Source organism: Gambusia affinis, linkage group LG09, assembly GCF_019740435.1.
Source record: "Gambusia affinis linkage group LG09, SWU_Gaff_1.0, whole genome shotgun sequence".
NCBI classification, from domain to species: domain Eukaryota; kingdom Metazoa; phylum Chordata; class Actinopteri; order Cyprinodontiformes; family Poeciliidae; genus Gambusia; species Gambusia affinis.
This window is the reverse complement of record NC_057876.1, coordinates 25,000,791-25,020,574: the sequence shown is the minus strand read 5'-3', so window position 1 is coordinate 25,020,574 and position 19,784 is coordinate 25,000,791. Positions and strand designations below refer to the sequence as shown.

The window sequence follows — 19,784 nt, the reverse complement described above, 5'->3', positions numbered from 1 at the left end:
GATTTTATTGTCATTAGGAACCAGTTATAAAATACTTCTTGTTCTGTGTATTTTGAAAACATGGATGATGTGAAAATTGGCCTTAAGACACACATTCACAGCCTCACTGTTTCTTTCTCATTGATGAGAAGAAGCATCTTCTGTTGCCAGCCAGGATGATATGGTGGAGGAGTGTAGTATTGCCAGCTGTGCTCTGCCATTACCTGGGACATCAACAAGAATCCATTTACTGAAGCTCACACTGGGATGTCCTATTATTCCCATGTAAAGACTGCGGCTGGAACTCCTAATTTTCCTTCGGCTGGGAGGGAAAATCACACAAACTCAGGTTCAAGATGAAAGCAGATCAGTAGAATTGCAAAACTATGAGTATCTGTGGTTATATATATATATATATATATATATATATATATATATATATATATATATATATATATATATATATATATATATATATATATATATATATACATGTACATGTATATATATGTACTCATATACATGTATATGTACACTATGCTTGAATCTTTGACTGAAGAGACAATAAAAATGTGTAAATAATCATTTGACATCTTCAAACGTTTTCTTTTAAAACTACCAGATGGGCTCCTGTTTAATGTCAACTATAGAGAAAATAAAACCAAAAATTTGGGACATCTTTTCTGATCTGCATAAATAGAAATGAATTTATATTACAGAATGAACCATGAAGATATAAATGCAGTATACTACACATTTTAAACCTTTCTTATTCACTTGTGTCCTGCCTCAGAATTTCAGGCATGACATATAAAGAATTATAATTTTTTACCTGGAATTAAGGAGAGGTTATAATATTTAGAAGGGCATAAATCTGCTCCCAGAAATAATGCCAGTCCCCAGCACTAGGTATGTACATATTAACAAGCAAAACAGTTTTGTTAATATGCCATACATGAATTTCCTTCTACTTGATCAGCTTGACATCATCCTGACTGATGTGCTGAAATGAAACCAAAAAGCTGAGGGTGGGTGGTTGGGTTTTATTGTAGTCTGACCAAGAATTTCTAATTTGATTTTGCGTTAAAATTATAACTCAATGAACAGAACACCAGAGAGTCAGAACTCATTGCCAAAACCTCTGATTTGGCATAAAGTCAGGTAACTGGAGCGCCACATAATAAACAGACCAGCTCAGGAATTCATGTTCTGTTTATGAGCCACTGTGTTGTTCTGTGGTTTGGGATGCTTTCATGCTGAGTCTTAAGATGACCCACAATAAGAATAAAAATTCAATTTGTTTTATGAGTTCATAGGGAGAAATGATTCACTTTGTTTATTCTGACATGAATTAGAAGAAACTCCAGCTGTCCCAATTTGATGCAAATCCCTAAATTTGTAGTTTTAGAAACATTTTACCTTTTTAAAAAAATAGCTTTCACTTTTTTTCTTTGTAAGTCATTCCTTTATTTTTGTTGCATGAAAAATAAAAAAATAACAGAGAGACTGAACACTTTCGACAAGGTTTCATTTATGACGCATAACTTTGAATGCTAGGTGTGAAGTTATCAAAGAAAATGACATTATAAATTACATGAAAGCATTTTTATGGCACCTGCCATATTTATGTGCAGACCTGATAAATACAGACTGAAATCCTCAAAGCAAATTGCATCTGGGGAGGCCTTGCTCTAATTCTTCTGCTCACTTTGCATGTCGGAAACATAAACCTACACCATTTTCTGTTCCAGTCTGTCTTTTTCTTGCAGGCTTTTATCAAATTATGGAGCTTTACAAATATCTGCTTCTTTTTTTCTCTTGTTTCCCAATTTGAAAAAGTGGAGTCATTGTCTGTAATTGATAATACAATGTCTCTAAAAAAATAAATAAATAAAATAAAAAATACTTCATTAATATTTATTTCACTGTTTTAAAATTGTTGGGCACCTGTGATGTTATTAAAAACAATGTTTACTAACCTTACCTAAATATTGGTATTTTTCTATTTTCATTGCAATACTATTATAACACTAGCAAACAAATTTAGTTAAAAGCTTTTTAATTATACAGCAGTAGTGGGTCTGCAGCATCCATAGTGGCTTGTTTTAGTAATATTTTGGTTGCTGCTATGGAAGTCTAATCCCACAAATAAGTTTGAAACAGATGCTAAAGACCCTCATTGTTTCCGCCACAGACATTTTGGAAGGAGTCAGCAAAACGTTAGAGCACCAAGATGAATAAAAAATGTCTACATAAATTAGACTTCAAACAAGAAAGTGAAATTTATCACATGAATTTATCAAGAGCAAGGGCCAAGGAGATGCTCCTTAAAATAGCAATTTCAACATCAGGAATACAAGGAAGAAATCAAGAAAGCACATGTAGAGAATATGTATAAAAATAAGAAATTGCAAATCAAGGTTTTCTCTCACAATCCTGGATAATCTTTTCCTGCTGAGAAAGAAATTATTGTGATTTATTACACCTGCTGATGCTGTGTTTTCTACTAGCTGCAGATGGTGTTTCCATAAAACCTCAAACACACATTCAGCCAAGCAAAAGACACTCCCACTCCAAGATCCCACAGCACTCCAACACATCTAGATACATGAAAACCTTCTTCCAACAGAGGCTGAAAATAAATGTTTAGATTCAACCAGAAGGAAATTGAATATCTGGTGAAGTTGAAAATTTGCCCCATCACTTGAAAGATGCTAAGTAAAAACATACTCAGACAGTTATGATTAAGAACTCCTAATAAACATACCAAAACCTGCAGTATGTTAGTGAGACATACGGCAGGTATGAAATGAAATATATGAAATATAAATATAATATGAGTCAAATAACGTGGCCATTAGCAGGACTCTGGAGAACCTGACTGCACTGAGGAGGTCATTCAGCTTTTGGATTCAGGTGTGTTGAGGCTGAGATACATCTAAAAGTTGCAGGAGACCGGCTCTCGAGGCCTGGAGTTCCCTACCCCGGACATAAATCAATGAAAACATCTCATTTTGTCAGGTAATGATGAGTTGCCTCAGGTAGCATGGTGCCACCTCAGGTTAGCTCAGCTGGTAAGAGCGTGGTGCTTATAAAGGTAAGGTCATGGGTTCAATCCCTGTACGGGTCAAATAAAATCTAAAGTCTTTCAGACAAGAAACAAAAGGCATGACAATAAAATCAACACTTCAAAATAAAAATAACTCTGGAATAAAATGAACTCTTCAAAATGAAAAAGGTTGGAAAATAATAAACACTTAAATAAAATAAATAAAACCAACACATCAAAAAACAAAATGTCTCAAAAATAAAATCAACATTTCAAAATGAAAAATGCTGGTAAATATACCTTTACGAATGTTGATTTTGAAAAACATTTGAACATACAGTATTAAAGAAAATTAACTCTTCAAAAAAACAGAAGGCCTTAAATTTACATATATCGATGAAAACTCAAAATTATCTATGGCTGGTTAGCTCAGCTGGTTAGAGCGTGGTGGTAATAACGCCAAGGCCATGGGTTCAATCCCCATACTGGCCAACTGAAATGTATATTTTTTCAGAAAATAAGTCTTCAAAACAGAAGAAGGCTTAAACTTTTACGCATGTTGATTTTTATAAACATTACAATATAAGCGCTTGTATCAAGATCATATATGTTTTACATATATCAATGAAAACTCACACTGACGTATGGCCGGTTAGCTCAGCTGGTCAGAGCGTGGTGCTAATAACGCCAAGGCCATGGGTTCAATCCCCATACTGGCCAACTGAAATGTATATTTTTTCAGAAAATAAGTCTTCAAAACAGAAGAAGGCTTAAACTTTTACGCATGTTGATTTTTATAAACATTACAATATAAGCGCTTGTATCAAGATCATATATGTTTTACATATATCAATGAAAACTCACACTGACGTATGGCCGGTTAGCTCAGCTGGTCAGGCGTGGTGCTAATAACGCCAAGGCCATGGGTTCAATCCCCATACTGGCCAACTGAAATGTATATTTTTTCAGAAAATAAGTCTTCAAAACTGAAGAAGGCTTAAACTTTTACGCATGTTGATTTTTATAAACATTACAATATAAGAGCTTGTATCAAGATCATGTATGTTTTACATATATCAATGAAAACTCACACTGACGTATGGCCGGTTAGCTCAGCTGGTCAGAGCGTGGTGCTAATAACGCCAAGGCCATGGGTTTAATCCCCATACTGGCAAACTGAAATGTATATTTTTTCAGAAAATAAGTCATCAAAACTGAAGAAGGCTTAAACTTTTACGCATGTTGATTTTTATAAACATTACAATATAAGAGCTTGTATCAAGATCATGTATGTTTTGCATATATCAATGAAAACTGACACTGACGTATGGCCGGTTAGCTCAGCTGGTCAGAGCGTGGTGCTAATAACGCCAAGGCCATGGGTTCAATCCCCATACTGGCCAACTGAAATGTATATTTTTTCAGAAAATAAGTCTTCAAAAAAGAAGAAGGCTTAAATTTTACGCATGTTGATTTTTATAAACATTACAATATAAGCGCTTGTATCAAGATCATGTATGTTTTACATATATCAATGAAAACTCACACTGACGTATGGCCGGTTAGCTCAGCTGGTCAGAGCGTGGTGCTAATAACGCCAAGGCCGTGGGTTCAATCCCCATACTGGCCAACAGAAATGTATATTTTTTCAGAAAATAAGTCTTCAAAACAGAAGAAGGCTTAAACTTTTACGCATGTTGATTTTTATAAACATTACAATATAAGCACTAGTATCAAGATCATGTATGTTTTACATATATCAAAGAAAATTCACACTGACGTATGGCCGGTTAGCTCAGCTGGTCAGAGCGTGGTGCTAATAATGCCAAGGCCATGGGTTCAATCCCCATACTGGCCAACTGAAATGTATAATTTTTCAGAAAATAAGTCTTCAAAACAGAAGAAGTCTTAAACTTTTACGCATGCTGATTTTTATAAACATTACAATATAAGCGCTTGTATCAAGATCATGTATGTTTTACATATATCAATGAAAACTCACACTGACGTATGGCCGGTTAGCTCAGCTGGTCAGAGCGTGGTGCTAATAACGCCAAGGCCATGGGTTCAATCCCCATACTGGCCAACTGAAATGTATAATTTTTCTGAAAATAAGTCTTCAAAACAGAAGAAGGCTTAAACTTTTACGCATGTTGATTTTTAAAAACATTACAATATAAGCGTTTGTATCAAGATCATGTATGTTTTACATATATCAATGAAAACTCACACTGACGTATGGCCTGTTAGCTCAGCTGGTCAGAGCGTGGTGCTAATAACGCCAAGGCCATGGGTTCAATCCCCATATTGGCCAACTGAAATGTATATTTTTTCAGAAAATAAGTCTTCAAAACAGAAGAATGCTTAAACTTTTACGCATGTTGATTTTTATAAACATTACAATGTAAGCACTAGTATCAAGATCATGTATGTTTTACATATATCAATGAAAACTCACACTGTCGTACGGCCGGTTAGCTCCGCTGGTCAGAGCGTGGTGCTAATAACGCCAAGGCCATGGGTTCAATCCCCATACAGGTCAACTGAAATGTATAATTTTTCAGAAAATAAGTCTTCAAAATAGAAGAAGGCTTAAACTTTTACGCATGTTGATTTTTATAAACATTACAATAAAAGCGCTTGTATCAAGATCATGTATGTTTTACATATATCAATGAAAACTCACACTGACGTATGGCCGGTTAGCTCAGCTGGTCAGAGCGTGGTGCTAATAACGCCAAGGCCATGGGTTCAATCCCCATACTGGCCAACTGAAATGTATAATTTTTCAGAAAATAAGTCTTCAAAACTGAAGAAGGCTTAAACTTTTACGCATGTTGATTTTTATAAACATTACAATATAAGCGCTTGTATCAAGATCATGTATGTTTTACATATATCAATGAAAACTCACACTGACGTATGGCCGGTTAGCTCAGCTGGTCAGAGCGTGGTGCTAATAACGCCAAGGCCATGGGTTCAATCCCCATACTGGCCAACTGAAATGTATATTTTTTCAGAAAATAAGTCTTCAAAACTGAAGAAGGCTTAAACTTTTACGCATGTTGATTTTTATAAACATTACAATAAAAGCGCTTGTATCAAGATCATGTATGTTTTACATATATCAATGAAGACTCACACTGACGTATGGCCTGTTAGCTCAGCTGGTCAGAGCGTGGTGCTAATAACGCCAAGGCCATGGGTTCAATCCCCATACTGGCCAACTGAAATGTATATTTTTTCAGAAAATAAGTCTTCAAAACAGAAGAAGGCTTAAACTTTTACGCATGTTGATTTTTATAAACATTACAATGTAAGCACTAGTATCAAGATCATGTATGTTTTACATATATCAATGAAAACTCACACTGTCGTACGGCCGGTTAGCTCCGCTGGTCAGAGCGTGGTGCTAATAACGCCAAGGCCATGGGTTCAATCCCCATACTTGCCAACTGAAATGTATATTTTTTCAGAAAATAAGTCTTCAAAACAGAAGAAGGCTTAAACTTTTACGCATGTTGATTTTTATAAACATTACAATATAAGCGCTTGTATCAAGATCATGTATGTTTTACATATATCAATGAAAACTCACACTGACGTATGGCCGGTTAGCTCAGCTGGTCAGAGCGTGGTGCTAATAACGCCAAGGCCATGGGTTCAATCCCCATACTGGCCAACTGAAATGTATAATTTTTCAGAAAATAAGTCTTCAAAACTGAAGAAGGCTTAAACTTTTACGCATGTTGATTTTTATAAACATTACAATATAAGCGCTTGTATCAAGATCATGTATGTTTTACATATATCAAAGAAAATTCTCACTGACGTATGGCCGGTTAGCTCAGCTGGTCAGAGCGTGGTGCTAATAACGCCAAGGCCATGGGTTCAATCCCCATACTGGCCAACTGAAATGTATATTTTTTCAGAAAATAAGTCTTCAAAACTGAAGAAGGCTTAAACTTTTACGCATGTTGATTTTTATAAACATTACAATAAAAGCGCTTGTATCAAGATCATGTATGTTTTACATATATCAATGAAGACTCACACTGACGTATGGCCGGTTAGCTCAGCTGGTCAGAGCGTGGTGCTAATAACGCCAAGGCCATGGGTTCAATCCCCATACTGGCCAACTGAAATGTATATTTTTTCAGAAAATAAGTCTTCAAAACAGAAGAAGGCTTAAACTTTTACGCATGTTGATTTTTATAAACATTACAATATAAGCACTAGTATCAAGATCATGTATGTTTTACATATATCAATGAAAACTCACACTGACGTACGGCCGGTTAGCTCAGCTGGTCAGAGCGTGGTGCTAATAATGCCAAGGCCAAGGGTTCAATCCCCATACAGGCCAACTGAAATGTATAATTTTTCAGAAAATAAGTCTTCAAAACTGAAGAAGGCTGAAACTTTTACGCATGTTGATTTTTATAAACATTACAATATAAGCGCTTGTATCAAGATCATGTATGTTTTACATATATCAATGAAAACTCACACTGACGTATGGCCGGTTAGCTCAGCTGGTCAGAGCGTGGTGCTAATAACGCCAAGGCCATGGGTTCAATCCCCATACTGGCCAACTGAAATGTATATTTTTTCAGAAAATAAGTCTTCAAAACTGAAGAAGGCTTAAACTTTTACGCATGTTGATTTTTATAAACATTACAATATAAGCGCTTGTATCAAGATCATGTATGTTTTACATATATCAAAGAAAACTCTCACTGACGTATGGCCGGTTAGCTCAGCTGGTCAGAGCGTGGTGGTAATAACGCCAAGGCCATGGGTTTAATCCCCATACTGGCCAACTGAAATGTATATTTTTTCAGAAAATAAGTCTTCAAAACTGAAGAAGGCTTAAACTTTTACGCATGTTGATTTTTATAAACATTACAATAAAAGCGCTTGTATCAAGATCATGTATGTTTTACATATATCAATGAAGACTCACACTGACATATGGCCGGTTAGCTCAGCTGGTCAGAGCGTGGTGCTAATAACGCCAAGGCCATGGGTTCAATCCCCATACTGGCCAACTGAAATGTATAATTTTTCAGAAAATAAGTCTTCAAAACAGAAGAAGGCTTAAACGTTTACTCATGTTGATTTTATAAACATTACAATATAAGCGCTTGTATCAAGATCATGTATGTTTTACATATATCAATGAAAACTCACACTGACGTATGGCCGGTTAGCTCAGCTGGTCAGAGCGTGGTGCTAATAACGCCAAGGCCATGGGTTCAATCCCCATACTGGCCAACTGAAATGTATATTTTTTCAGAAAATAAGTCTTCAAAACTGAAGAAGGCTTAAACTTTTACGCATGTTGATTTTTATAAACATTACAATATAAGCGCTTGTATCAAGATCATGTATGTTTTACATATATCAATGAAAACTGACACTGACGTATGGCCGGTTAGCTCAGCTGGTCAGAGCGTGGTGCTAATAACGCCAAGGCCATGGGTTCAATCCCCATACTGGCCAACTGAAATGTATATTTTTTCAGAAAATAACTCTTCAAAACAGAAGAAGGCTTAAACTTTTACGCATGTTGATTTTTATAAACATTACAATATAAGCGCTTGTATCAAGATCATGTATGTTTTACATATATCAATGAAAACTCACACTGACGTATGGCCGGTTAGCTCAGCTGGTCAGAGCGTGGTGCTAATAAGGCCATGGCCATGGGTTCAATCCCCATACTGGCCAACTGAAATGTATATTTTTTCAGAAAATAAGTCTTCAAAAAAGAAGAAGGCTTAAATTTTACGCATGTTGATTTTTATAAACATTACAATATAAGCGCTTGTATCAAGATCATGTATGTTTTACATATATCAATGAAAACTCACACTGACGTATGGCCGGTTAGCTCAGCTGGTCAGAGCGTGGTGCTAATAACGCCAAGGCCATGGGTTCAATCCCCATACTGGCCAACTGAAATGTATATTTTTTCAGAAAATAAGTCTTCAAAACAGAAGAAGGCTTAAACTTTTACGCATGTTGATTTTTATAAACATTACAATATAAGCACTAGTATCAAGATCATGTATGTTTTACATATATCAATGAAAACTCACACTGACGTATGGCCGGTTAGCTCAGCTGGTCAGAGCGTGGTGCTAATAACGCCAAGGCCATGGGTTCAATCCCCATACTGGCCAACTGAAATGTATAATTTTTCAGAAAATAAGTCTTCAAAACAGAAGAAGGCTTAAACTTTTACGCATGTTGATTTTTATAAACATTACAATATAAGCGCTTGTATCAAGATCATGTATGTTTTACATATATCAAAGAAAACTCACACTGACGTATGGCCGGTTAGCTCAGCTGGTCAGAGCGTGGTGCTAATAACGCCTAGGCCATGGGTTCAATCCCCATACTGGTCAACTGAAATGTATATTTTTTCAGAAAATAACTCTTCAAAACTGAAGAAGGCTTAAACTTTTACGCATGTTGATTTTTATAAACATTACAATATAAGCGCTTGTATCAAGATCATGTATGTTTTACATATATCAATGAAAACTCACACTGACGTATGGCCGGTTAGCTCAGCTGGTCAGAGCGTGGTGCTAATAACGCCAAGGCCATGGGTTCAATCCCCATACTGGCCAACTGAAATGTATATTTTTTCAGAAAACAAGTCTTCAAAAAAGAAGAAAGCTTAAATTTTACGCATGTTGATTTTTATAAACATTACAATATATGCGCTTGTATCAAGATCATGTATGTTTTACATATATCAATGAAAACTCATACTGACGTATGGCCGGTTAGCTCAGCTGGTCAAAGCGTGGTGCTAATAACGCCAAGGCCATGGGTTCAATCCCCATACTTGCCAACTGAAATGTATATTTTTTCAGAAAATAAGTCTTCAAAACAGAAGAAGGCTTAAACTTTTACGCATGTTGATTTTTATAAACATTACAATATAAGCACTAGTATCAAGATCATGTATGTTTTACATATATCAATGAAAACTCACGCTGACGTATGGCCGGTTAGCTCAGCTGGTCAGAGCGTGGTGCTAATAACGCCAAGGCCATGGGTTCAATCCCCATACTGGCCAACTGAAATGTATAATTTTTCAGAAAATAAGTCTTCAAAACAGAAGAAGGCTTAAACTTTTACGCATGTTGATTTTTATAAACATTACAATATAAGCGCTTGTATCAAGATCATGTATGTTTTACATATATCAATGAAAACTCACACTGACGTATGGCCGGTTAGCTCAGCTGGTCAGAGCGTGGTGCTAATAACGCCAAGGCCATGGGTTCAATCCCCATACTGGCCAACTGAAATGTATAATTTTTCAGAAAATAAGTCTTCAAAACAGAAGAAGGCTTAAACTTTTACGCATGTTGATTTTTATAAACATTACAATATAAGCGCTTGTATCAAGATCATGTATGTTTTACATATATCAAAGAAAACTCACACTGACGTATGGCCGGTTAGCTCAGCTGGTCAGAGCGTGGTGCTAATAACGCCAAGGCCATGGGTTCAATCCCCATACTGGCCAACTGAAATGTATAATTTTTCAGAAAATAAGTCTTCAAAACAGAAGGCTTAAACTTTTACGCATGTTGATTTTTACAAACATTACAATATAAGCGCTTGTATCAAGATCATGTATGTTTTACATATATCAATGAAAACTCACACTGACGTATGGCCGGTTAGCTCAGCTGGTCAGAGCGTGGTGCTAATAACGCCAAGGCCATGGGTTCAATCCCCATACTGGCCAACTGAAATGTATATTTTTTCAGAAAATAAGTCTTCAAAACTGAAGAAGGCTTAAACTTTTACGCATGTTGATTTTTATAAACATTACAATATAAGCGCTTGTATCAAGATCATGTATGTTTTACAGATATCAATGAAATCTCACACTGACGTATGGCCGGTTAACTCAGCTGGTCAGAGCGTGGTGCTAATAACGCCAAGGCCATGGGTTCAATCCCCATACTGGCCAACTGAAATGTATAATTTTTCAGAAAATAAGTCTTCAAAACAGAAGAAGGCTTAAACTTTTACGCATGTTGATTTTTATAAACATTACAATATAAGCGCTTGTATCAAGATCATGTATGTTTTGCATATATCAATGAAAACTCACACTGACGTATGGCCGGTTAGCTCAGCTGGTTAGAGCGTGGTGCTAATAACGCCAAGGCCATGGGTTCAATCCCCATACTGGCCAACTGAAATGTATATTTTTTTCAGAAAATAAGTCTTCAAAACAGAAGAAGGCTTAAACTTTTACGCATGTTGATTTTTATAAACATTACAATATAAGCGCTTGTATCAAGATCATGTATGTTTTACATATATCAATGAAGACTCACACTGACGTATGGCCGGTTAGCTCAGCTGGTCAGAGCGTGGTGCTAATAACGCCAAGGCCATGGGTTCAATCCCCATACTGGCCAACTGAAATGTATATTTTTTCAGAAAATAAGTCTTCAAAACAGAAGAAGGCTTAAACTTTTACGCATGTTGATTTTTATAAACATTACAATATAAGCACTAGTATCAAGATCATGTATGTTTTACATATATCAATGAAAACTCACACTGACGTATGGCGGTTAGCTCAGCTGGTTAGGCGTGGTGCTAATAACGCCAAGGCCATGGGTTCAATCCCCATACTGGCCAGCTGAAATGTATATTTTTTCAGAAAATAAGTCTTCAAAACAGAAGAAGGCTTAAACTTTTACGCATGTTGATTTTTATAAACATTACAATATAAGCGCTTGTATCAAGATCATGTATGTTTTACATATATCAATGAAAACTCACACTGACGTATGGCCGGTTAGCTCAGCTGGTCAGAGCGTGGTGCTAATAACGCCAAGGCCATGGGTTCAATCCCCATACTGGCCAACTGAAATGTATAATTTTTCAGAAAATAAGTCTTCAAAACTGAAGAAGGCTTAAACTTTTACGCATGTTGATTTTTATAAACATTACAATATAAGCGCTTGTATCAAGATCATGTATGTTTTACATATATCAAAGAAAACTCACACTGACGTATGGCCGGTTAGCTCAGCTGGTCAGAGCGTGGTGCTAATAACGCCAAGGCCATGGGTTCAATCCCCATACTGGCCAACTGAAATGTATATTTTTTCAGAAAATAAGTCTTCAAAACTGAAGAAGGCTTAAACGTTTACGCATGTTGATTTTTATAAACATTACAATATAAGCGCTTGTATCAAGATCATGTATGTTTTACGTATATCAATGAAAACTGACACTGACGTATGGCCGGTTAGCTCAGCTGGTCAGAGCGTGGTGCTAATAACGCCAAGGCCATGGGTTCAATCCCCATACTAGCCAACTGAAATCTATATTTCTTTCAGAAAATAAGTCTTCAAAACAGAAGAAGGCTTAAACTTTTATGCATGTTGATTTTTATAAACATTACAATATAAGCGCTTGTATCAAGATCATGTATGTTTTACATATATCAATGAAAACTCACACTGACGTATGGCCGGTTAGCTCAGCTGGTCAGAGCGTGGTGCTAATAACGCCAAGGCCATGGGTTTAATCCCCATACTGGCCAACTGAAATGTATATTTTTTCAGAAAATAAGTCTTCAAAACTGAAGAAGGCTTAAACTTTTACGCATGTTGATTTTTATAAACATTACAATAAAAGCGCTTGTATCAAGATCATGTATGTTTTTACATATATCAATGAAAACTCACACTGACATATGGCGGTTAGCTCAGCTGGTCAGGCGTGGTGCTAATAACGCCAAGGCCATGGGTTCAATCCCCATACTAGCCAACTGAAATGTATATTTTTTCAGAAAATAAGTCTTCAAAACAGAAGAAGGCTTAAAATTTTGCGCATGTTGATTTTTATAAACATTACAATATAAGCGCTTGTATCAAGATCATGTATGTTTTACATATATCAATGAAAACTCACACTGACGTATGGCCGGTTAGCTCAGCTGGTCAGAGCGTGGTGCTAATAACGCCAAGGCCATGGGTTCAATCCCCATACTGGCCAACTGAAATGTATATTTTTTCAGAAAATAAGTCTTCAAAACTGAAGAAGGCTTAAACTTTTACGCATGTTGATTTTTATAAACATTACAATAAAAGCGCTTGTATCAAGATCATGTATCTTTTACATATATCAATGAATACTCACACTGACGTATGGCGGTTAGCTCAGCTGGTTAGAGCGTGGTGCTAATAACGCCAAGGCCATGGGTTCAATCTCCATACTGGCCAACTGAAATGTATATTTTTTTCAGAAAATAAGTCTTCAAAACAGAAGAAGGCTTAAACTTTTACGCATGTTGATTTTGATAAACATTACAATATAAGCGCTTGTATCAAGATCATGTATGTTTTACATATATCAATGAAAACTCACACTGACGTATGGCCGGTTAGCTCAGCTGGTCAGAGCGTGGTGCTAATAAGGCCATGGCCATGGGTTCAATCCCCATACTGGCCAACTGAAATGTATATTTTTTCAGAAAATAAGTCTTCAAAAAAGAAGAAGGCTTAAATTTTACGCATGTTGATTTTTATAAACATTACAATATAAGCGCTTGTATCAAGATCATGTATGTTTTACATATATCAATGAAAACTCACACTGACGTATGGCGGTTAGCTCAGCTGGTCAGGCGTGGTGCTAATAACGCCAAGGCCATGGGTTCAATCCCCATACTGGCCAACTGAAATGTATATTTTTCAGAAAATAAGTCTTCAAAACAGAAGAAGGCTTAAACTTTTACGCATGTTGATTTTTATAAACATTACAATATAAGCACTAGTATCAAGATCATGTATGTTTTGCATATATCAATGAAAACTCACACTGACGTATGGCTGGTTAGCTCAGCTGGTCAGAGCGTGGTGGTAATAACGCCAAGGCCATGGGTTCAATCCCCATACTCGCCAACTGAAATGTATAATTTTTCAGAAAATAAGTCTTCAAAACAGAAGAAGGCTTAAACTTTTACGCATGTTGATTTTTATAAACATTACAATATAAGCGCTTGTATCAAGATCATGTATGTTTTACATATATCAAAGAAAACTCACACTGACGTATGGCCGGTTAGCTCAGCTGGTCAGAGCGTGGTGCTAATAACGCCTAGGCCATGGGTTCAATCCCCATACTGGTCAACTGAAATGTATATTTTTTCAGAAAATAACTCTTCAAAACTGAAGAAGGCTTAAACTTTTACGCATGTTGATTTTTATAAACATTACAATATAAGCGCTTGTATCAAGATCATGTATGTTTTACATATATCAATGAAAACTCACACTGACGTATGGCCGGTTAGCTCAGCTGGTCAGAGCGTGGTGCTAATAACGCCAAGGCCATGGGTTCAATCCCCATACTGGCCAACTGAAATGTATATTTTTTCAGAAAACAAGTCTTCAAAAAAGAAGAAAGCTTAAATTTTACGCATGTTGATTTTTATAAACATTACAATATATGCGCTTGTATCAAGATCATGTATGTTTTACATATATCAATGAAAACTCATACTGACGTATGGCCGGTTAGCTCAGCTGGTCAAAGCGTGGTGCTAATAACGCCAAGGCCATGGGTTCAATCCCCATACTTGCCAACTGAAATGTATATTTTTTCAGAAAATAAGTCTTCAAAACAGAAGAAGGCTTAAACTTTTACGCATGTTGATTTTTATAAACATTACAATATAAGCACTAGTATCAAGATCATGTATGTTTTACATATATCAATGAAAACTCACACTGACGTATGGCCGGTTAGCTCAGCTGGTCAGAGCGTGGTGCTAATAACGCCAAGGCCATGGGTTCAATCCCCATACTGGCCAACTGAAATGTATAATTTTTCAGAAAATAAGTCTTCAAAACAGAAGAAGGCTTAAACTTTTACGCATGTTGATTTTTATAAACATTACAATATAGGGCTCGTATCAAGATCATGTATGTTTTACATATATCAAAGAAAACTCACACTGACGTATGGCCGGTTAGCTCAGCTGGTCAGAGCGTGGTGCTAATAACGCCAAGGCCATGGGTTCAATCCCCATACTGGCCAACTGAAATGTATAATTTTTCAGAAAATAAGTCTTCAAAACAGAAGAAGGCTTAAACTTTTACGCATGTTGATTTTTATAAACATTACAATATAAGCGCTTGTATCAAGATCATGTATGTTTTACATATATCAATGAAAACTCACACTGACGTATGGCCGGTTAGCTCAGCTGGTCAGAGCGTGGTGCTAATAACGCCAAGGCCATGGGTTCAATCCCCATACTGGCCAACTGAAATGTATAATTTTTCAGAAAATAAGTCTTCAAAACAGAAGAAGGCTTAAACTTTTACGCATGTTGATTTTATAAACATTACAATATAAGCGCTTGTATCAAGATCATGTATGTTTTACATATATCAATGAAAACTCACACTGACGTATGGCTGGTTAGCTCAGCTGGTCAGAGCGTGGTGCTAATAACGCCAAGGCCATGGGTTCAATCCCCATACTGGCCAACTGAAATGTATATTTTTTCAGAAAATAAGTCTTCAAAACTAAAGAAGGCTTAAACTTTTACGCATGTTGATTTTTATAAACATTACAATATAAGCGCTTGTATCAAGATCATGTATGTTTTACAGATATCAATGAAATCTCACACTGACGTATGGCCGGTTAGCTCAGCTGGTCAGAGCGTGGTGCTAATAACGCCAAGGCCATGGGTTCAATCCCCATACTGGCCAACTGAAATGTATAATTTTTCAGAAAATAAGTCTTCAAAACAGAAGAAGGCTTAAACTTTTACGCATGTTGATTTTTATAAACATTACAATATAAGCGCTTGTATAAAGATCATGTATGTTTTGCATATATCAATGAAAACTCACACTGATGTATGGCCGGTTAGCTCAGCTGGTTAGAGCGTGGTGCTAATAACGCCAAGGCCATGGGTTCAATCCCCATACTGGCCAACTGAAATGTATAATTTTTCAGAAAATAAGTCTTCAAAACAGAAGAAGGCTTAAACTTTTACGCATGTTGATTTTTATAAACATTACAATATAAGCGCTTGTATCAAGATCATGTATGTTTTACATATATAAATGAAAACTCACACTGATGTATGGCCGGTTAGCTCAGCTGGTCAGAGCGTGGTGCTAATAACGCCAAGGCCATGGGTTCAATCCCCATACTGGCCAACTGAAATGTATATTTTTTCAGAAAATAAGTCTTCAAAACAGAAGAAGGCTTAAACTTTTACGCATGTTGATTTTTATAAACATTACAATATAAGCACTAGTATCAAGATCATGTATGTTTTACATATATCAATGAAAACTCACACTGACGTATGGCCGGTTAGCTCAGCTGGTCAGAGCGTGGTGCTAATAACGCCAAGGCCATGGGTTCAATCCCCATACTGGCCAACTGAAATGTATATTTCTTTCAGAAAATAAGTCTTCAAAACAGAAGAAGGCTTAAACTTTTACGCATGTTGATTTTTATAAACATTACAATATAAGCGCTTGTATCAAGATCATGTATGTTTTGCATATATCAATGAAAACTCACAGTGACATATGGCCGGTTAGCTCAGCTGGTTAGAGCGTGGTGCTAATAACGCCAAGGCCATGGGTTCAATCCCCATACTAGCCAACTGAAATGTATAATTTTTCAGAAAATAAGTCTTCAAAACAGAAGAAGGCTTAAACTTTTACGCATGTTGATTTTATAAACATTACAATATAAGCGCTTGTATCAAGATCATGTATGTTTTACATATATCAATGAAAACTCACACTGACGTATGGCCGGTTAACTCAGCTGGTCAGAGCGTGGTGCTAATAACGCCAAGGCCATGGGTTCAATCCCCATACTGGCCAACAGAAATGTATAATTTTTCAGAAAATAAGTCTTCAAAACAGAAGAAGGCTTAAACTTTTACATGTTGATTTTTATAAACATTACAATATAAGCGCTTGTATCAAGATCATGTATGTTTTACATATATCAATGAAAACTCACACTGACGTATGGCCGGTTAGCTCAGCTGGTCAGAGCGTGGTGCTAATAACGCCAAGGCCATGGGTTCAATCCCCATACTGGCCAACTGAAATGTATATTTTTCAGAAAATAAGTCTTCAAAACAGAAGAAGGCTTAAACTTTTACGCATGTTGATTTTATAAACATTACAATATAAGCGCTTGTATCAAGATCATGTATGTTTTACATATATCAATGAAAACTCACACTGACGTATGGCGGTTAACTCAGCTGGTCAGAGCGTGGTGCTAATAACGCCAAAGCCATGGGTTCAATCCCCATACTGGCCAACTGAAATGTATAATTTTTCAGAAAATAAGTCTTCAAAACAGAAGAAGGCTTAAACTTTTACGCATGTTGATTTTTATAAACATTACAATATAAGCGCTTGTATCAAGATCATGTATGTTTTGCATATATCAATGAAAACTCACACTGACGTATGGCCGGTTAGCTCAGCTGGTCAGAGCGTGGTGCTAATAACGCCAAGGCCATGGGTTCAGTCCCCATACTGGCCAACTGAAATGTATATTTTTTCAGAAAATAAGTCTTCAAAACTGAAGAAGGCTTAAACTTTTACGCATGTTGATTTTTATAAACATTACTATATAAGCGCTTGTATCAAGATCATGTATGTTTTACAGATATAAATGAAATCTCACACTGACGTATGGCCGGTTAACTCAGCTGGTCAGAGCGTGGTGCTAATAACGCCAAAGCCATGGGTTCAATCCCCATACTGGCCAACTGAAATGTATAATTTTTCAGAAAATAAGTCTTCAAAACAGAAGAAGGCTTAAACTTTTACGCATGTTGATTTTTATAAACATTACAATATAAGCGCTTGTATCAAGATCATGTATGTTTTACATATATCAATGAAAACTCACACTGACGTATGGCCGGTTAGCTCAGCTGGTTAGAGCGTGGTGCTAATAACGCCAAGGCCATGGGTTCAATCCCCATACTGGCCAACTGAAATGTATATTTTTTCAGAAAATAAGTCTTCAAAACTGAAGAAGGCTTAAACGTTTACGCATGTTGATTTTTATAAACATTACAATATAAGCGCTTGTATCAAGATCATGTATGTTTTACATATATCAATGAAAACTCACACTGACGTATGGCCGGTTAGCTCAGCTGGTCAGAGCGTGGTGCTAATAACGCCAAGGCCATGGGTTCAATCCCCATACTGGCCAACTGAAATGTATAATTTTTCAGAAAATAAGTCTTCAAAACAGAAGAAGGCTTAAACTTTTACGCATGTTGATTTTTATAAACATTACAATATAAGCGCTTGTATAAAGATCATGTATGTTTTGCATATATCAATGAAAACTCACACTGACGTATGGCCGGTTAGCTCAGCTGGTTAGAGCGTGGTGCTAATAACGCCAAGGCCATGGGTTCAATCCCCATACTAGCCAACTGAAATGTATATTTGTTTCAGAAAATAAGTCTTCAAAACAGAAGAAGGCTTAAACTTTTATGCTTGTTGATTTTTATAAACATTACAATATAAGCACTTGTATCAAGATCATGTATGTTTTACATATATCAATGAAAACTCACACTGACGTATGGCCGGTTAGCTCAGCTGGTCAGAGCGTGGTGCTAATAACGCCAAGGCCATGGGTTCAATCCCCATACTGGCCAACTGAAATGTATAATTTTTCAGAAAATAAGTCTTCAAAACAGAAGAAGGCTTAAACTTTTACGCATGCTGATTTTTATAAACATTACAATATAAGCGCTTGTATCAAGATCATGTATGTTTTACATATATCAATGAAAACTCACACTGATGTATGGCCGGTTAGCTCAGCTGGTTAGAGCGTGGTGCTAATAACGCCAAGGCCATGGGTTCAATCCCCATACTGGCCAACAGAAATGTATAATTTTTCAGAAAATAAGTCTTCAAAACAGAAGAAGGCTTAAACTTTTACGCATGTTGATTTTTATAAACATTACAATATAAGCGCTTGTATCAAGATCATGTATGTTTTACATATATCAATGAAAACTCACACTGACGTATGGCCGGTTAGCTCAGCTGGTCAGAGCGTGGTGCTAATAACGCCAAGGCCATGGGTTCAATCCCCATACTGGCCAACTGAAATGTATAATTTTTTCAGAAAATAAGTCTTCAAAACAGAAGAAGGCTTAAACTTTTACGCATGTTGATTTTTATAAACATTACAATATAAGTATCAAGATCATGTATGTTTTACATATATCAATGAAAACTCACACTGACGTATGGCCGGTTAGCTCAGCTGGTCAGAGCGTGGTGCTAATAACGCCAAGGCCATGGGTTCAATCCCCATACTGGCCAACTGAAATGTATAATTTTTCAGAAAATAAGTCTTCAAAACAGAAGAAGGCTTAAACTTTTACGCATGTTGATTTTTATAAACATTACAATATAAGCGCTTGTATCAAGATCATGTATGTTTTACATATATCAATGAAAACTCACACTGACGTATGGCCGGTTAGCTCAGCTGGTGGTCAGAGCGTGGTGCTAATAACGCCAAGGCCATGGGTTCAATCCCCATACTGGCCAACTGAAATGTATATTTTTTCAGAAAATAAGTCTTCAAAACAGAAGAAGGCTTAAACTTTTACGCATGTTGATTTTTATAAACATTACAATATAAGCGC

General features: G+C 36.4%; 32 non-coding genes across 32 annotated transcripts; all 32 read left to right on the top strand.

Annotated features, from left to right (window-relative positions):
- Positions 1–7,092: 7,092 nt before the first annotated feature.
- On the top strand, positions 7,093–7,166 carry trnai-aau. Its single transcript has one exon. It is a non-coding gene; the product is annotated as a tRNA-Ile (tRNA).
- A 382-nt stretch (positions 7,167–7,548) lies between these two features.
- trnai-aau lies at positions 7,549–7,622 on the top strand. The gene has a single exon. It is a non-coding gene; the product is annotated as a tRNA-Ile (tRNA).
- A 382-nt stretch (positions 7,623–8,004) lies between these two features.
- trnai-aau lies at positions 8,005–8,078 on the top strand. The gene has a single exon. It is a non-coding gene; the product is annotated as a tRNA-Ile (tRNA).
- A 153-nt stretch (positions 8,079–8,231) lies between these two features.
- Positions 8,232–8,305, top strand: trnai-aau. The gene has a single exon. It is a non-coding gene; the product is annotated as a tRNA-Ile (tRNA).
- A 154-nt stretch (positions 8,306–8,459) lies between these two features.
- trnai-aau lies at positions 8,460–8,533 on the top strand. Its single transcript has one exon. It is a non-coding gene; the product is annotated as a tRNA-Ile (tRNA).
- Positions 8,534–8,914: 381 nt separating this feature from the next.
- On the top strand, positions 8,915–8,988 carry trnai-aau. Its single transcript has one exon. It is a non-coding gene; the product is annotated as a tRNA-Ile (tRNA).
- Positions 8,989–9,142: 154 nt separating this feature from the next.
- Positions 9,143–9,216, top strand: trnai-aau. The gene has a single exon. It is a non-coding gene; the product is annotated as a tRNA-Ile (tRNA).
- A 382-nt stretch (positions 9,217–9,598) lies between these two features.
- trnai-aau lies at positions 9,599–9,672 on the top strand. The gene has a single exon. It is a non-coding gene; the product is annotated as a tRNA-Ile (tRNA).
- A 381-nt stretch (positions 9,673–10,053) lies between these two features.
- trnai-aau lies at positions 10,054–10,127 on the top strand. The gene has a single exon. It is a non-coding gene; the product is annotated as a tRNA-Ile (tRNA).
- A 154-nt stretch (positions 10,128–10,281) lies between these two features.
- Positions 10,282–10,355, top strand: trnai-aau. The gene has a single exon. It is a non-coding gene; the product is annotated as a tRNA-Ile (tRNA).
- Positions 10,356–10,509: 154 nt separating this feature from the next.
- Positions 10,510–10,583, top strand: trnai-aau. The gene has a single exon. It is a non-coding gene; the product is annotated as a tRNA-Ile (tRNA).
- Positions 10,584–10,734: 151 nt separating this feature from the next.
- Positions 10,735–10,808, top strand: trnai-aau. Its single transcript has one exon. It is a non-coding gene; the product is annotated as a tRNA-Ile (tRNA).
- Positions 10,809–11,190: 382 nt separating this feature from the next.
- On the top strand, positions 11,191–11,264 carry trnai-aau. Its single transcript has one exon. It is a non-coding gene; the product is annotated as a tRNA-Ile (tRNA).
- A 155-nt stretch (positions 11,265–11,419) lies between these two features.
- Positions 11,420–11,493, top strand: trnai-aau. The gene has a single exon. It is a non-coding gene; the product is annotated as a tRNA-Ile (tRNA).
- A 380-nt stretch (positions 11,494–11,873) lies between these two features.
- trnai-aau lies at positions 11,874–11,947 on the top strand. Its single transcript has one exon. It is a non-coding gene; the product is annotated as a tRNA-Ile (tRNA).
- Positions 11,948–12,101: 154 nt separating this feature from the next.
- trnai-aau lies at positions 12,102–12,175 on the top strand. Its single transcript has one exon. It is a non-coding gene; the product is annotated as a tRNA-Ile (tRNA).
- Positions 12,176–13,013: 838 nt separating this feature from the next.
- trnai-aau lies at positions 13,014–13,087 on the top strand. The gene has a single exon. It is a non-coding gene; the product is annotated as a tRNA-Ile (tRNA).
- Positions 13,088–14,377: 1,290 nt separating this feature from the next.
- On the top strand, positions 14,378–14,451 carry trnai-aau. The gene has a single exon. It is a non-coding gene; the product is annotated as a tRNA-Ile (tRNA).
- Positions 14,452–14,832: 381 nt separating this feature from the next.
- Positions 14,833–14,906, top strand: trnai-aau. Its single transcript has one exon. It is a non-coding gene; the product is annotated as a tRNA-Ile (tRNA).
- A 153-nt stretch (positions 14,907–15,059) lies between these two features.
- trnai-aau lies at positions 15,060–15,133 on the top strand. Its single transcript has one exon. It is a non-coding gene; the product is annotated as a tRNA-Ile (tRNA).
- A 154-nt stretch (positions 15,134–15,287) lies between these two features.
- Positions 15,288–15,361, top strand: trnai-aau. The gene has a single exon. It is a non-coding gene; the product is annotated as a tRNA-Ile (tRNA).
- Positions 15,362–15,742: 381 nt separating this feature from the next.
- On the top strand, positions 15,743–15,816 carry trnai-aau. Its single transcript has one exon. It is a non-coding gene; the product is annotated as a tRNA-Ile (tRNA).
- A 154-nt stretch (positions 15,817–15,970) lies between these two features.
- trnai-aau lies at positions 15,971–16,044 on the top strand. The gene has a single exon. It is a non-coding gene; the product is annotated as a tRNA-Ile (tRNA).
- Positions 16,045–16,198: 154 nt separating this feature from the next.
- trnai-aau lies at positions 16,199–16,272 on the top strand. The gene has a single exon. It is a non-coding gene; the product is annotated as a tRNA-Ile (tRNA).
- A 154-nt stretch (positions 16,273–16,426) lies between these two features.
- On the top strand, positions 16,427–16,500 carry trnai-aau. The gene has a single exon. It is a non-coding gene; the product is annotated as a tRNA-Ile (tRNA).
- Positions 16,501–17,108: 608 nt separating this feature from the next.
- On the top strand, positions 17,109–17,182 carry trnai-aau. Its single transcript has one exon. It is a non-coding gene; the product is annotated as a tRNA-Ile (tRNA).
- An 835-nt stretch (positions 17,183–18,017) lies between these two features.
- trnai-aau lies at positions 18,018–18,091 on the top strand. The gene has a single exon. It is a non-coding gene; the product is annotated as a tRNA-Ile (tRNA).
- Positions 18,092–18,245: 154 nt separating this feature from the next.
- Positions 18,246–18,319, top strand: trnai-aau. Its single transcript has one exon. It is a non-coding gene; the product is annotated as a tRNA-Ile (tRNA).
- Positions 18,320–18,702: 383 nt separating this feature from the next.
- trnai-aau lies at positions 18,703–18,776 on the top strand. The gene has a single exon. It is a non-coding gene; the product is annotated as a tRNA-Ile (tRNA).
- A 154-nt stretch (positions 18,777–18,930) lies between these two features.
- Positions 18,931–19,004, top strand: trnai-aau. The gene has a single exon. It is a non-coding gene; the product is annotated as a tRNA-Ile (tRNA).
- A 154-nt stretch (positions 19,005–19,158) lies between these two features.
- On the top strand, positions 19,159–19,232 carry trnai-aau. The gene has a single exon. It is a non-coding gene; the product is annotated as a tRNA-Ile (tRNA).
- A 149-nt stretch (positions 19,233–19,381) lies between these two features.
- On the top strand, positions 19,382–19,455 carry trnai-aau. The gene has a single exon. It is a non-coding gene; the product is annotated as a tRNA-Ile (tRNA).
- The last annotated feature ends 329 nt before the right edge of the window (positions 19,456–19,784 follow it).